Below are 14,405 nucleotides of genomic sequence, written 5' to 3' on the forward strand. Positions count from 1 at the left end.
CACTAACAAGCTAATCAATCCTTGAGAGGGGCTTGTGGGAACCTCTAATTTGTAGAGTATTGATCAGAAGCACAGGTAACAACGTGGCCTTGTAATTGGTGTCTGAAGTGTGTGTGTGTGTATGTAGTAGGAGGAGTGTAATCTCATGGGATGGATCCCTTGACACTGTCTTCAGTAGTTCCAGGTAAAAAATGTCAAGTTTTAATACTTCTGTCACAGAATTGTTTGATGTGTGGATTTTTCCATGCATGTAGTGTCAGAAGTGAGTAGTGTGGTGGAGTAGTGTGAGAATGGAGGAAACACACACCAGGATTGTTGTTTTTATACAAGACAACTAGAGAGACATTGCCCAGAGGCCTGATGTGTAACTGACCTGTGGAACAACCCAAATTTCTGTCTTAGGAATTTGCATCCTTAGAGATTCATTTACTATGTATGCCTTGTTTTGTCCTATATTCTGCTGCTGCTGCTGCTGCTAAGTCACTTCAGTCGTGTCTGACTCTACTCGACCCCATAGACAGCAGCCCACCAGGCTCCCCCATCCCTGGGATTCTCCAGGCAAGAACACTGGAGTGGGTTGCCATTTCCTTCTCCAATGCGTGAAAGTGAAAAGTGAAAGTGAAGTCGCTCAGTCGTGCCCGACTCTTAGCGACCCCATGGACTGCAGCCTACCAGGCTCCTCCGTCCATGGGATTTTCCAAGCAAGACTACTGGAGTGGGGTGCCATTGCCTTCTCTGTATATTCTGCTACACGCAGCCAAAAGCGTTCTAACAGAGAAGTTCTCTTTAGATTTGTTCTGGGAGAATAATTGGATCCCTCTGTTTCTATCTCTTTTCTCCAATGGCTAATTAAAAGTCGAGAGGTCAGAACTCACAGACATTTTTGATTCCTCCATCCTCTTACTTATTGATCCATTCAATCAATCATTCATTACTTATTCAGTCAATTCAGTATGTACTTATTCAATCTGTACCTATTCTTTTCTTCCAACGGTTGACTTCTGTTGGCCTTTAGAACCCTGCTCCAGCATCATGATTTTCAGAAAATCTTCCTGGGATCCCTACATCCAACTAAATGCTCTTCCTCTGTGCATCCTTAGCAGCCAGTCATTATATCATTTTTAGCATCTATCACATTGTAGTGAAGTAATTTGTTTGTGTACCTGTACAACTAGAATATACTTCTCCTAAATGCAGCAGCTAATCAATAGTCTTCCTTCCTCTCTTCCTTCCTTCCTCTTCCCTCCCTTTCTTCCTTCTTTTCTTTCTTCCTTCCCTTTCTCTTCCTTCTCCATCTCCTCCATCTCCTCTTTCTCCGTTTTCTCTTTTTTTTTTCTTCTATGTGCTTTAATACAGTAAAATTCTCAGCCATAGTGACTATCCAAAACTCTGAAAATGAAACTGGGTACTATGGGAAACATGGAAGAATAACAGAATTGATAAATAGAGGCAGAGACTGTGCTGATTGACTGCAATCCTAGTGCATGGCCCAGTGAAAGTGCTCAGTAAATGTTTGGTGAGTGAAAAAATTAGACTCAAAGAGAATCAGTTTTATCGAAATGACAAAACTGACATAAGACTCATTTTGGATATGAGTCAATGCTTGCTACGTATAGCATTAGGTAATAGTGATATTTTATAAATATGTATTAAATAAATGACATATACACTTAATGTGTCCAGAATTTAAAATTTAAAATTCTGTATGTTGTGAAATATGACTCTATTCTCTTGGCTAATGTTTTTGCCTCACTTTGGAAATAATTTATTCTTTCTCTGATGATTTGAAGTATTAGCTTCATCATATACTAAGTACTCATAGATAAGATGGGTTGTTTTCTGTAATCTTTATTACCTTGCACCTTACAATACTGCCTCACTGTTTTAATCAGTGGGTGTGAATGTGTGATGTGAGTGTCTCACTGCTGTCTTCCTTTTATTCTCAATTTTTTTTTTTTTTAATACTTCTTAGACATTTAGGGATCCAAATAAACTTTGGCCTCAAATGTAAAAGCTCCGTAAATGTCTCAAATGATTCCTTAAGGTTTAGATAGTATTGAATTTAGACATTATGAAATGCAATATGGCAGAGGGAATAAAAGCATGGTTTTGGAACCAGTTGCCCAGAACAAAAAGAATAACTTCACAATTTTCTAACCTGCAGTCTTTGACAAGTCAGTGAATCAGTTTCTTCGTTGGTAAAATAAGAATAATAATACTATCTACAGGTTTGCCAATTAGACAAAATTTTAAAATATATATATTAAATATTTAGCCCAGTGACTGGCACATGGAAAATATTAACAGAGGTTAATTAGATGTTTAATTTTCCAACATTGTTCTAAAACTTCCCATTGCCCTATCCGTAGCTGAGGATGGAAGACGACACTTTGTCCTGAGGGAACCCATTCATAGGAAGGGTTGAGTCATCTACGTTTTCTGTGTTTTTATGAAGCCCTGTAACTACTTACCAATGGTGGTGGAGCTGTAGCTATGCAGTTGTGTGTGGGGAGCTAGGGGCTGCTGGCCATGGCAGGTCCTGGAGGAAATCAACTGAACCAAACAGGAGATGAAGAAAAGCAGAAATAAGGAATTCAAGGTGGCCCTTGGAGGAAAGAGAGGACAGCCCTAGTTTCCATCTCTGTTCCTATGAAGTCTAGCAGGATGATGTTACCTGTATGTCTAGGCTGAAAAGACATAGACATATTGATCCTTACAATAAATTTTCCTTTCAATTAATCAAGTTTGCACAATTTCATTTTCCTTTGAACTTCAACAGCCTTGGGCAGAGAAGGAATCTAACGTTTATACTGTTTTTCCTATTAGATCGTACTTAGGATAAAATGGGGGTGCAGAAAACGTAAAAAGGGGAAATATGGCTCTTTTTCAATTTTTTCTATATAAATCTTAGGAGAATTGTGACCTTGCTCTATCCTCCCCACAGGTGACTCTGTAAATTCAAGGAAATGACACATGGAGCAATGTCATCTAAAATGAAAAGGGTCACAGTCAGGTACGAACGGAAATTGCACTGCTTACGCGTATCACAGTTGAATCTGGAAGGTCATGTCCTGAGAATTACATGAATGGTTGCTACCAGATATGTGATCTTCAAATTGCCCCCATTTTAGCTGCACAATTCCTGGGAGTATCTATGACCTTTGACATTATATATATATATATATATAAACTAAAAAATAGATACTAGTTTTCAAAGACCCCTGCATGACAACTCATGTATTGTCACGTTAAACTGACCACAGCATTCTCCTCTGAGTGATTTTTAAAAGGTATTAACCCTGAAGCATTAACAGTTACACCTCCAATAACGATAGACATGACTAATAGAAAGATGCAGCAGAGAAGCCCACTCTTGTACCACACATGAGTCACAGTTTATAGAAAACGCTTTGTAACATGTTTGCTGCTATGATGCATCAGATTCACTTTGAACAATGAGAAAACGGTGGTCTTTGCACCAGATGCTAATTATAACTTTCTCAAAAACTCTTTGTGACCATTTCACTCTGACTTTCTACAGTTGCATGCTGTAGAAAGTCCCTGAAACTTGTCACTTTTGCCCTACAATGCAATATAATCAAGAACAGGCACAACACAGCATTGTCACTTGAGATATGACTTCAACACTTTCCACTTAGTTGGTAGCTGGCACATAGGTAATGATATGGCCTTGAAGTAAGTTTTCTAAAACTTTTCTTGGCTTGTGACACAAAAGAGCATCTTGTTTTTAATGCATATTGTTGGCATTTCTCACTACTGAATAGAGGTTCTTCTAAGTCGATGTGAGCCACGATGTTTAAGGACATTTAAAAGAATGCAAGTTGTAACCTCATGAGAACATCAAAACACTGCACCATCGCAGACTGCCATTAAAAATATTTAACAAGAACCTTCTTGACCCAAACCTTGGAGTCTTAAGAGTTGCAGTTAAAGGCAAGTTTCAAGGGATAAGGCAAAAAGTCAAAAAAAAAAAAGAGAGAGAAAGAAAGAAATTAGAAGCTGTCAGGGACAGATTTCTGCTTCCTTCTCTGGGAGCATCAGTCATTTGGGGTTACTGGGCCCAGGATGCTGGACACCCAAGGGGAGAAGGGAGGGATAAAGAGAAGAAGGGAGAGAAGAAGAAAGGAAGAAAAAGAAAGAAAAGGAAAAATCTAAGAAAGTGTTAAAAAGATTGATACACTGAAAAACAGGTGTAAACCATACCACTTCCAGGTAAAATGAAACATAAGATCACCCTATGGAGAGAGAAGATAAGTTAGTTAATGTCACAAAATTACTGCCTAACAAACTGCTCCCAAGCGCAGTAGCCTACAGCAACAACTCTTTGTCCTCATTGTCTGTGGTCAGCTGAGGGTCTGATGGGCATCCACACGCTTATAAGAGTTATCTAGGATCAGCTCACCATGGCTTCTGTGATCCGTGTTTCTCCTGTCTTTGCCCTGGGACCGGCCGAGTCAGTTAACATCTCATTGGCCAAAGCAAGGCACACGGCCAGTGTTAGGTGGAGGGGTGGACAGATGGTCTGCTCTTGAAAGGAGAAATTTAGCATGTTTTAATAACAACCTAGTCTCTCACCTAGTGACTCTCCGGGATCCTCAATTAAGACTTTTCACTTTTCACTTTGTGGATATTTCTTACACACCATCTTTTCATGATACACTTTACAATATATGTGATGATGTATTTCTCATTCAATCATCACGATTATATAAGGTGGCTATATTATTATTTCTAATTTAAAAGTAAGAAACCTGAAGCTGACATCCAAGGTCAGGAGTGGCGGCCTTGAGGAGCAACCCCATGTCCAAGGTCAGGAGTGGCACCCTTGAGGAGATACCCCACGTCCAAAGTGAGGAGCAGCAGCTGCACTATGCTAGAGCAGCCGTGAAGAGATACCCCATGACCAAGGTAAGAGAAACCCAAGTAAGACGGTAGGCGCTGAGAGAGGGCATCAGAGTGCAGACAGACTGAAACCACAATCACAGACAACTAGCCAATCTGATCACATGGACCACAGCCTTGTCTAACTCAAAGAAACTAAGCCATACCGTGTGGGGCCACTCAAGATGGATGGGTCATGGTGGAGAGGTCTGACAGAATGTGGTCCACTGGAGAAGAGAATGGCAAACCACTTCAGTATTCTTGCCTTGAGAACCCCATGAACACTATGAAAAGGCTTTTAAAAAGATAGGACACTGAAAGATGAACTCCCCAGGTCGGTAGGTGCCCAATATGCTATTGGAGATCAGTGGAGAAATAACTCCAGAAAGAATGAAGGGATGGAGCCAAAGCAAAAACAACACCCAGTTGTGGATGTGACTGGTGATAGAAGCAGGGTCTGATGCTGTAAAGAGCAATATTGCATAGGAACCTGGAATGTTAAGTCCATGAATCAAGGCAAATTGAAAATGATCAAACAGGAGATAGCAAGAGTGAACGTCAACATTCTAGGAATCAGCAAACTAAGATGGACTGGAATGGGGGAATTTAACTCAGATGACCATTATACCTACTACTGTGGGCAGGAATCCCTTAAAAGAAATGGAGTAGCCATCATAGTCAACAAAAGAGTCTAAAATGCAGTACTTGAATGCAAGCTCAAAAATGACAGAATGATCTCTGTTCGTTTCCAAGGCAAACCCTTCAATATCACGGTAATCCAAGTCTATGCCCTGACCAGTAAGCTGAAGAAGCTGAGTTGAACAGTTCTATGAAGAACTACAAGACCTTTTAGAACTAACACCCAAAAAAGATGTCCTTTTCATTATAGGGGACTGGAATGCAAAAGTAGGAAGTCAAGAAACACCTGGAGTAACAGGCAAATTTGGCCTTGGAGTACAGAATGAAGCAGGGCAAAGGCTAATAGAGTTCTGCCAAGAGAACGCACTGGTCATAGCAAACACCCTCTTCCAACAACACAAGAGAGGACTCTACACATGGACCTCACCAGATGGTCAACACCAAAATCAGATTGATTATATTCTTTGCAGTCAAAGATGGAGAAGCTCTATACAATCAGCAAAAACAAGACCGGGAGCTGACTGTGGCTGAGATCATGAACTATTTATTGCCAAATTCAGACTTAAATTGAAGAAAGAGGGGAAAACCACTAGACCATTCAGATATGACCTAAATCAAATCCCTTATGATTATACCATGGAAGTGAGAAATAGATTTAAGGGACTATATCTGACAGAGTGCCTGATGAACTATGGACAGAGTTTCATGACATTGTACAGGAGACAGGGATCAAGACCATCCCCAAGAAAAAGGAAATGCAAAAAAGCAAAATGGCTGTCTGAGGAGGCCTTACAAATAGCTGTGAAAAAAGAGAAGTGAAAAGCAAAGGAGAAAAGGAAAGATATACCCATTTGATTACAGAGTTCCAAAGAATAGCAAGGAGAGATAAGAAAGCCTTCCTCAACAATCAATGCAAAGAAATAGAGGAAAACAATAGAATGGGAAAGACTAGAGACCTCTTCAAGAAAATCAGAGATACCAAGGGAACATTTCATGCAAAGATGGGCTCAATAAAGGACAGAAATGGTATGGACCTAACAGAAGCAGAAGATATTAAGAAGAGGTGGCAAGAATACACAGAAGAACTGTACAAAAAAGATCTTCACGACCCAGATAATCACGATGGTGTGATCACTCACCTAGAGCCAGACATCCTGGAATGTGAAGTCAAGTGGACCTTAGGAAGCATCACGAGGAACAAAGATAGTAGAGGTGATGGAATTCCCATTGAGCTATTTCAAATCCTGAAAGATGATGCTGTAAAAGTGCTGCACTCAACATGCCAGGAAATTTGGAAAACTCAGCAGTGGCCACAGGACTGGAAAAGGTCAGTTTTCATTCCAATCCCAAAGAAAGGCAATGCCAAGGAATGCTCTAACTACCGCACAATTGCACTCATCTCACACGCTAGTAAAGTAATGCTCAAAATTCTCCAAGCCAGGCTTCAGCAATAAGTGAACCATGAACTTTCAGACGTTTTAGCTGGTTTTAGAAAAAGCAGAGGAACCAGAGATCAAATTGCCAACATGCACTGGATCATCAAAAAAGCAAGAGAGTTCCAGAAAAACATTTATTTCTGCTTATTGACTCTGCCAAAGCCTTTGACTGTGTGGATCACAATAAACTGTGGAAAATTCTGAAAGAGATGGGAATACCAGACCACCTGACATGCCTCTTAAGAAACCTGTGTGAAGATCAGGAAGCAACAGTTAGAACTGGACATGGAACAATAGACTGGTTCCAAATAGGAAAAGGAGTACGTCAAGGCTGTATACTGTCACCCTGCTTATTTAACTTCTATGCAGAGTACATCATGAGAAACGCTGGGTTGGATGAAGCACAAGCTGGAATCAAGATTTCTGGGAGAAATATCAATAACATCAGATATGCAGATGACACTGTCTTTATGGCAGAAAGTGAAGGAGAACTAAAAAGCCTCTTGATGAAAGTGAAAGTGGAGAGTGAAAAAGTTGGCTTAAAGCTCAACATTCAGAAAACAAAGATCATGGCATCCGATCCCATCACTTCATGGCAAATAGATGGGGAAACAGTGGAAACAGTGTCAGAATTTATTTTGGGGGGCTTCAAAATCACGACAGATGGTGATTGCAGCCATGAAATTAAAAGACGCTTACTCCTTGGAAGGAAAGTTATGACCAACCTAGACAGCATATTCAAAATCAGAGACATTACTTTGTCAACAAAGGTCCATCTAGTCAAGGTTATGGTTTTTCCAGTGGTCATGTATGGATGTGAGAGTTGGACTGTGAAGAAAGCTGAGTGCCAAAGAATTGATGCTTTTGATGTGTGGTTTGGAGAAGACTCTTGAGAGTCCCTTGGACTGCAAGGAGATCCAACCAGTCCATCCTAAAGGAGATCAGTCCTGGGTGTTCATTGGAAGGACTGATGTTGAAGCTGAAACTTCAATACTTTGGCCACTTGATGCGAAGAGCTGACTCATTTGAGAAGACCCTGATGCTGGGAAAGATTGAGGGCAGGAGTAGAAGGGGATGACAGAGGATGAGATGGTTGGATAGCATCACCAACTCAATGGACCTGAGTTTGGGAAAACTCCGGGAGTTGTTGATGGACAGGGAGGCCTGGCGTGCTGTGGTTCATGGGATTGCAAAGAGTCGGACACAACTGAGTGACTGAACTGAACTGAACTGAACCTGAGGCTTTAGGGACTTAACCCTTTAGCTCATGGATGGCAGGGAGAAAATTCCTCAGATCCAAGAGACCTCACAGCCTTCTTTTTTAACTTCTTCACTAAAAATGCTCTAATTATTTTACACAAAGAAATTGTTTTCCTGATGGTTGCTAGAGGTTTCCCCAGCAGCTTGGAACTCGTAATCATTCTCATCTGAGCAGAATATAATCACTGATATAACTCTGAGCTGCTGTCATGTCATTCTGCTTAAAAAAAAAAAAAAAAAATCACAGCGTGAATCTGAAATATTAGGAATACTTTGGGGCTAAAGAAAATAAGATGTCTGCAAAAAAAGGTGCCATATGTACAGGATTCAAGTGGCATCTGTGTGTGCTCATTATAGCCCATTGCCCTGTATCTGCTCAATTTCTTCATCAGGTAATTCAAATGACTCATGGGGTTGGAACTGTGTTGTGTCTACAGTCTTCTGTTTGTTTCCAGCTTAGGCCTAACAAAGTGGTTTGTTCTCTTATTTTGTATCATTCAAGGAGACAGCATTTGTCCTCTCATCCAACTGAATAAATAACTAGCCAAGATAAATTTTCTTTCCATCAAGAGTGCATGTGTGCTATGTCGCATCAGTCACGTCCCACTCTTAGCAACCCTATGGACTGTAGCTCACCAGGCTCCTCTGTCCATGGGATTCTCCAGGCAAGAATACTGGAGTGAGTTGCCATGCAACTGACCCAAGAATCAAACCTGCATCTCCTGCACTGCAGGTGTATTCTTTTACCCACTGAAATGCTCCTTGAGAGTGGCATGTTTAATATGATCCATGTCAAGTCTCCCCACCTCATGCCTCTGAGATCAATAGTGTTAGCTAAGAAGTAGGCTTAGAGGAGGGAGGGGGTTTAGAAAAGGGAATATGGACAGGAATGATAGTGAAATCAATGACTGATGGACAGAGGAGGTCCAGAAGGAAGGGGAGCAATTCAGGGCAAGCTGGAGTCTACATTGTATAAAGTATAGATTTTAGAGCTTGATGGGATTTTCTGGAGTTGCTCCAAACTTTTCCCTTTTACAGTGGAGTAAATGAAAGGCAGTATGAATTAGCAGTGATTCCAAGTAAGTTAATGACAAAGGTAAAAACTTAACCAGGACTCCAAGCCCTATGCAATAGTTAAGTCTGTGTGACTACTTGCTTAGGTTTTGGTGCCAGTTCTTTGATCAAACACTAGTCTAGATGTTACTGTGAAGATATTTTGAAGATGTGATTAACATCTCTAATCAGTGGACTTAAAGAAGATCACCTTTGATAGTGTGGGTGGGCCTCATCTAATCAGTTGAAGACCTTAGGAGCAAAAACTGAAGTTTCTTGGAGGAATAGAAATTCTGCCTCAAAGCTGCAGCATAGAAATCCTGCTTGAGTGTTCAGGCTGCTGGGCTGTGCTGAAAACTTTAGACTTGCCAGCCCCACAGTTGCATGAACCAATTCCTTAAAATAAATCTATTTATATATCTGTTTATCCATCTATCATTTATCTATCTACAGACACATACATACAGAGAGACAGACAGATACACACTTGCTGTTGATTCTCTTTCTCTCAAGAATCCTGACTGATTCAGAGTTTGGAATCAAGAGTAGTGTGCCCTGTAACAGATACCTAAAACTGTGGACATGGCTTTGAAATGAATAATGGGTAGAAGCTTGAAGACTTTTGAGATTCATGCTAGAAAAAGCCTGGGTTGCCTTAGAGACTATTTGTAGAAATAAGGTTGTTAAAGATGATTCTTGTGAGGACTCAGGCTTGCACACAGAGAGAATGCCACGTGGCAATAGGGACCAAGAAGACTGTGATACTGCTGCAAGCCAAGGGATTCCTGGGGCTACTGGCTGGAAGACGTAAGGAAAGGTCCTCCCTGAAAGGATCTTTGGAAAGAGCATGGCTCACCTTATTGTACTTCTAGCCTCTTGAACCAAACAGTGAAAGAATAGACTTTCAGGCACCCAAGTTGTGGTATTTTGTTATGCAGCCCTAGGAAGTTTATGCACCTGGGATTCTGCTATGATTCTGAAACAGTGCTAGACTTCAGAGAATAAGACATGGATCTGCCTCTCAAAAAACATAGTTTATACTAATTACAGTATTTATAAGTAGTATGGCTGTGGGCTGGTCTAGCATGACTAGAATAATGGGGGAGGGGTAGGGAGAACAGCTAAAACATGGATGGCAAGCCTGCTGCCATCTTGAATGTCACATACCAGTACCTTTCTCTAATCTTATAAGTAGGTGATTCTGACATTACGTGCTAGAAATTCAAAGTGCCAGGTCTGTATGGACTGGGAAGTGTCCATACACTTCCCAGCAGTGTATCCAGGAGGATGTATTGCCTTAATCTGATCTTGAAAAATAAATGGGATTTAGATAGAGAAGAGACATGAACACATTCTAGAAGAGCTAATTCTACAGGCAAAGAGAAAGAGGCTAGGATGAATAAGCCACTATTATTATGTGACTGAAGCAACTTAGCAGCAGCATTATGCTTCCACTACGGGGTTTCCCCTGTGGCTCAGCAGTAAAGAATCTGCCTACAACGCAGGAAATGCTAGAGATGCGGGCTTGATTCCTGGGTTTAGAAGATCTCCTGGAGGAGGAAACGGCAACCTGCTCCAGTATTCTTGCCTGGAAAATCCCATGGACAAAGAAGTTCATAGGGTCACAAAGGGTCGGACGCGACTGAGCCCGTACAGCACACACGAGCTTCTACCGTGTATTGGAAACTGTAAGTTTTGTCCCACTCTCAAACATCCTAGCAAGGTGGATATTGTTTCTCCTGTTTTAAATATGAGAACATGGAGATTCAAAGCCTTGCCCAGACAGGCATTGTAGGAAAGAAATAGAGTTCCAGAGCGTCTCTGGCCCAGAGCTGGTGAAATACCAAAGCTAGGTGAGGAAGATGGTCTGGCAGAACCAAAGGTTCACAGTGACAAGGATTGAAAAAACTCTCTTTTCCTTACACTTGCACCGTTTTGGTCTTTGGTAGGTTAAGTTAGCGTGGGAGGTTATCTGAAGATAATAAGAAAAAATCAAAGCCTAGAGCTGTCTGATTTTAATAGTTTGGTGACTCTGTCTGAAGTATACATAGCTATCACTGCAGCAAATTGGACATTTTATCCATCTATATTGATCCATTGTGCTGGCACCAGGGGGATCCTATTAGGCCCAATCTGATGTGTGATTTTCTCTGTAATGGAATCATTGATTCTCTAGTACGGAGCCGAGTTGTGTGTCCCAGCTTTATGTTTTTTGTTTTTGTTTTGTTTTGTTTTGTTTTTTTAAGTAAATTTGTTCTGTGTTAACCACTATTATAATAGAATCGCAATTCAAATTGATACTTTTGAATTGTGGTATTGGAGAAGACTCTCAAGAATCCCTTGGACAGCAAGGAGATCAAACCAGTCAATCCTAAAGCAAATCAACCTTGAGTATGCGTTGGAAGGACTGACTGATGCTGAAGCTGAAGCTCCAACGCTTTGGCCACCACTCATTGGGAAAAAATCCAAAACCTGATGATGGGAAGGATTGAGGGCAGGAGAAGGAGGTGACAGAGGATGAGATGGTTGGATGGCATCACTGACTCAATGGACATGTGCTGTGCTGTCTGCTGTGCTTAGTCACTCAGTCGTGTCCAACTCCTTCCGACCCCATGGACTGCAGACCGCCAGGCTCCTCTGGTCACAGAATTCTCCAGGCAAAATACTGGAGTGTTTTGCCATGCCCCCCTCCAAGGGATCTTCCCAACCCAGAGATCAAACTGAGGTCTCCCACATTGCAGGTGGATTCTTTACTGACTGAGCCACCAGGAAAGCTCCAATGGACATGAGTTTGAGCAAGCTCAGGAAAATGGTGAAGGACAGGGAAACCTGGCATGCTGCAGTCCATGGGGTGGCAAAGAGTTGGACATGACTTAGCAACTGACCAAGAACAATTGCTACTATGTAACCATAAGAGTTTTCCAATCAGTGATTCACTCAAGACCTCCCTTTGTAACTGGAAGCTGATGGAGTGAGGGCAATAGTTCAGAGCTTGTAATCCCAGTATCTCAATGGCTGGGATGCTAGATTCTTCTGCTCCATCACAAGGGGAAAGAACGTCATGCTGAGAGCCTGGACACTGGAAGCACATAGCTGACACTCCTTAGCTTGGCTAGATGGCACGAATTGCACTGAAGGCTGCACGGGTCAGGTCTCATTTGGTCATTAGGACAACCCTCTGAAGTGCGTACAAGGATCTACATTGCATGGAGAGGAACGTACATCTTGGGTCAGGGCTGTCTGAAGCCACATTGCTACACCATCCTTTCCATAGTAGTCAGTCAGTTCAGTCACTCAATCGTGTCTGACTCTTTGCGACCCCATGAACCACAGCACACCAGGCCTCTCTGTCCATCACCAACTCCCGGAGTCCATAAAGTCCACCCAAACCCATGTCCATTGAGATAATGATGCCATCCAACCATCTCATCGTCTGTCGTCCCCTTCTCCTCCTGCCCTCAATCTTTCCCAGCATTGCATCAGGTGTCCAAAGTATTGGAGCTTCAGCTTCAACATCAGTCCTTCCAATGAACACCCAAGACTGATCTCTTTTAGGATGGACTGGTTGGATCTCTTTGCAGTCCAAGGGACTCTTCAAGAGTCTTCTCCAACACCACAGTTCAAAAGCATCAATTCTTTGGCACTCACCTTTCTTTATAGTCCAACTCTCACATCCATGCATGACCACTGGAAAAACCATAGCCTTGATTAGATGGACCTTTGTTGACGAAGTAATGTCTCTGCTTTTTAATATGCTGTCTAGGTTGGTCATAACTTTCCTTCCAAGGAGTAAGCGTCTTTTAATTTCATGGCTGCAATCACCATCTGCAGTGATTTTGGAGCCCAGAAAAATAAAGTCAGCCACTGTTTCCCCTGTTTCCCCATCTATTTCCCATGAAGTGATGGGACCAGATGCCATGATGTTACTTTTCTGAATGTTGAGCTTTAGGCCAACTTTTTCACTCTCCTCTTTCACTTTCATCAAGAGGCTCTTTAGTTCTTCTTCACTTTCTGCCATAAGGGTGGTGTCATCTGCATATCTGAGGTGATTGATATTTCTCCCAGCAATCTTGATTCCAACTTGTGCTTCCTCCAGCCCCAGCATTTCTCATGATGTACTCTCCATATAAGTTAAATAAGCAGGGTGACAATATACAGCCTTGACGTACTCCTTTTCCTATTTGGAACCAATAGTAGTAGTTTGATTTAAAAAAAATGGATTATTGAATAAAGTATGTTATCTTTATAAAGGATATACTCTTTGACATACATTCACTCCTGACTTTCGGGTGAGTTTTTCTGGTCTTTAGTTTTTATATTCCCATCTTTAAATTGCAAATATTAGTTTGCATGCTCAGATGCCAAGTCATGTCAGACACATCGTGATCCTATCTGCTAAGCTCCTCTGTCCATGGGATCTCCCAGGCAAGAATACTGGAGTGAGTTGCCATTTCCTTCTCCAGGGTCTCTACCTGATTCAGGGGATCAAGCCCATGTCGCCCACATTGGTAGGTGGGTTCTTTACCACTGAGCCACCAGGGAAACCCCAAATGTTAGATTAGGAAACCTCAAAATTCCCTTTCATGGCTGCCTGTCTGTGATTCCAGGATTCATTTATGTGTCTGGTTATCTGATTCATTTCAAAGTTCCCAATTAATTCTCATCTCAGAGACTTCTTAGAGAATATAGAATGTGATCATGTTATGGCTAATCTCCATTGAGTCTAATCATTCCATTTAATTGATTTGCTCATTTTTAATCCCCCTTCCTAAGGATTTGAGAATTCAAAAATTAGACAGAAGCAAACCATAACAGAGTAAGGCAAAACAAGTAGATTGAGATCAGGGTAAAGTCAGTAAGTGATCAAGACACAAAAAGGTTTAACTCCTTTGCAAAGGGTGGAGTTGGGGGGTGGGAGATTATTCCATCTGGTTGTGAACTTCTTAGTGATCAGTTTTTCCAAGAGATAAAAGAAGGAGCCACCCAATTTCATAGACAAGGTATCAGCTTGGCTTTGACTGGAGCTAGGCAGTGAGCCTGGGCTTGATGCCACCTCTTGGGCTAACAACAGCTTCAGAGAGAGACACATCTCCCCGTTGGACAGAGGCCTTGTTG

General features: G+C 41.6%; 1 long non-coding RNA gene across 15 annotated transcripts in view; it reads left to right on the forward strand.

Annotated features, from left to right (window-relative positions):
• LOC102400844 overlaps positions 1–14,405 on the forward strand; it is a 44,509-nt gene that overhangs the window by 19,381 nt on the left and 10,723 nt on the right. For 9 of the 15 annotated variants that reach the window (XR_006543553.2, XR_006543552.2, XR_006543562.2 and 6 more), the window contains exon 3: positions 2,945–3,013. The exons of the other annotated variants lie outside the window; for them this stretch is intronic. This is a non-coding gene — a long non-coding RNA (uncharacterized LOC102400844). The remainder of the gene's footprint in view (positions 1–2,944; positions 3,014–14,405) is intronic. 15 annotated transcript variants of the gene reach the window in all.

The sequence above is a fragment of the Bubalus bubalis genome, chromosome 12 (assembly GCF_019923935.1).
Source record: "Bubalus bubalis isolate 160015118507 breed Murrah chromosome 12, NDDB_SH_1, whole genome shotgun sequence".
NCBI lineage: Eukaryota > Metazoa > Chordata > Mammalia > Artiodactyla > Bovidae > Bubalus > Bubalus bubalis.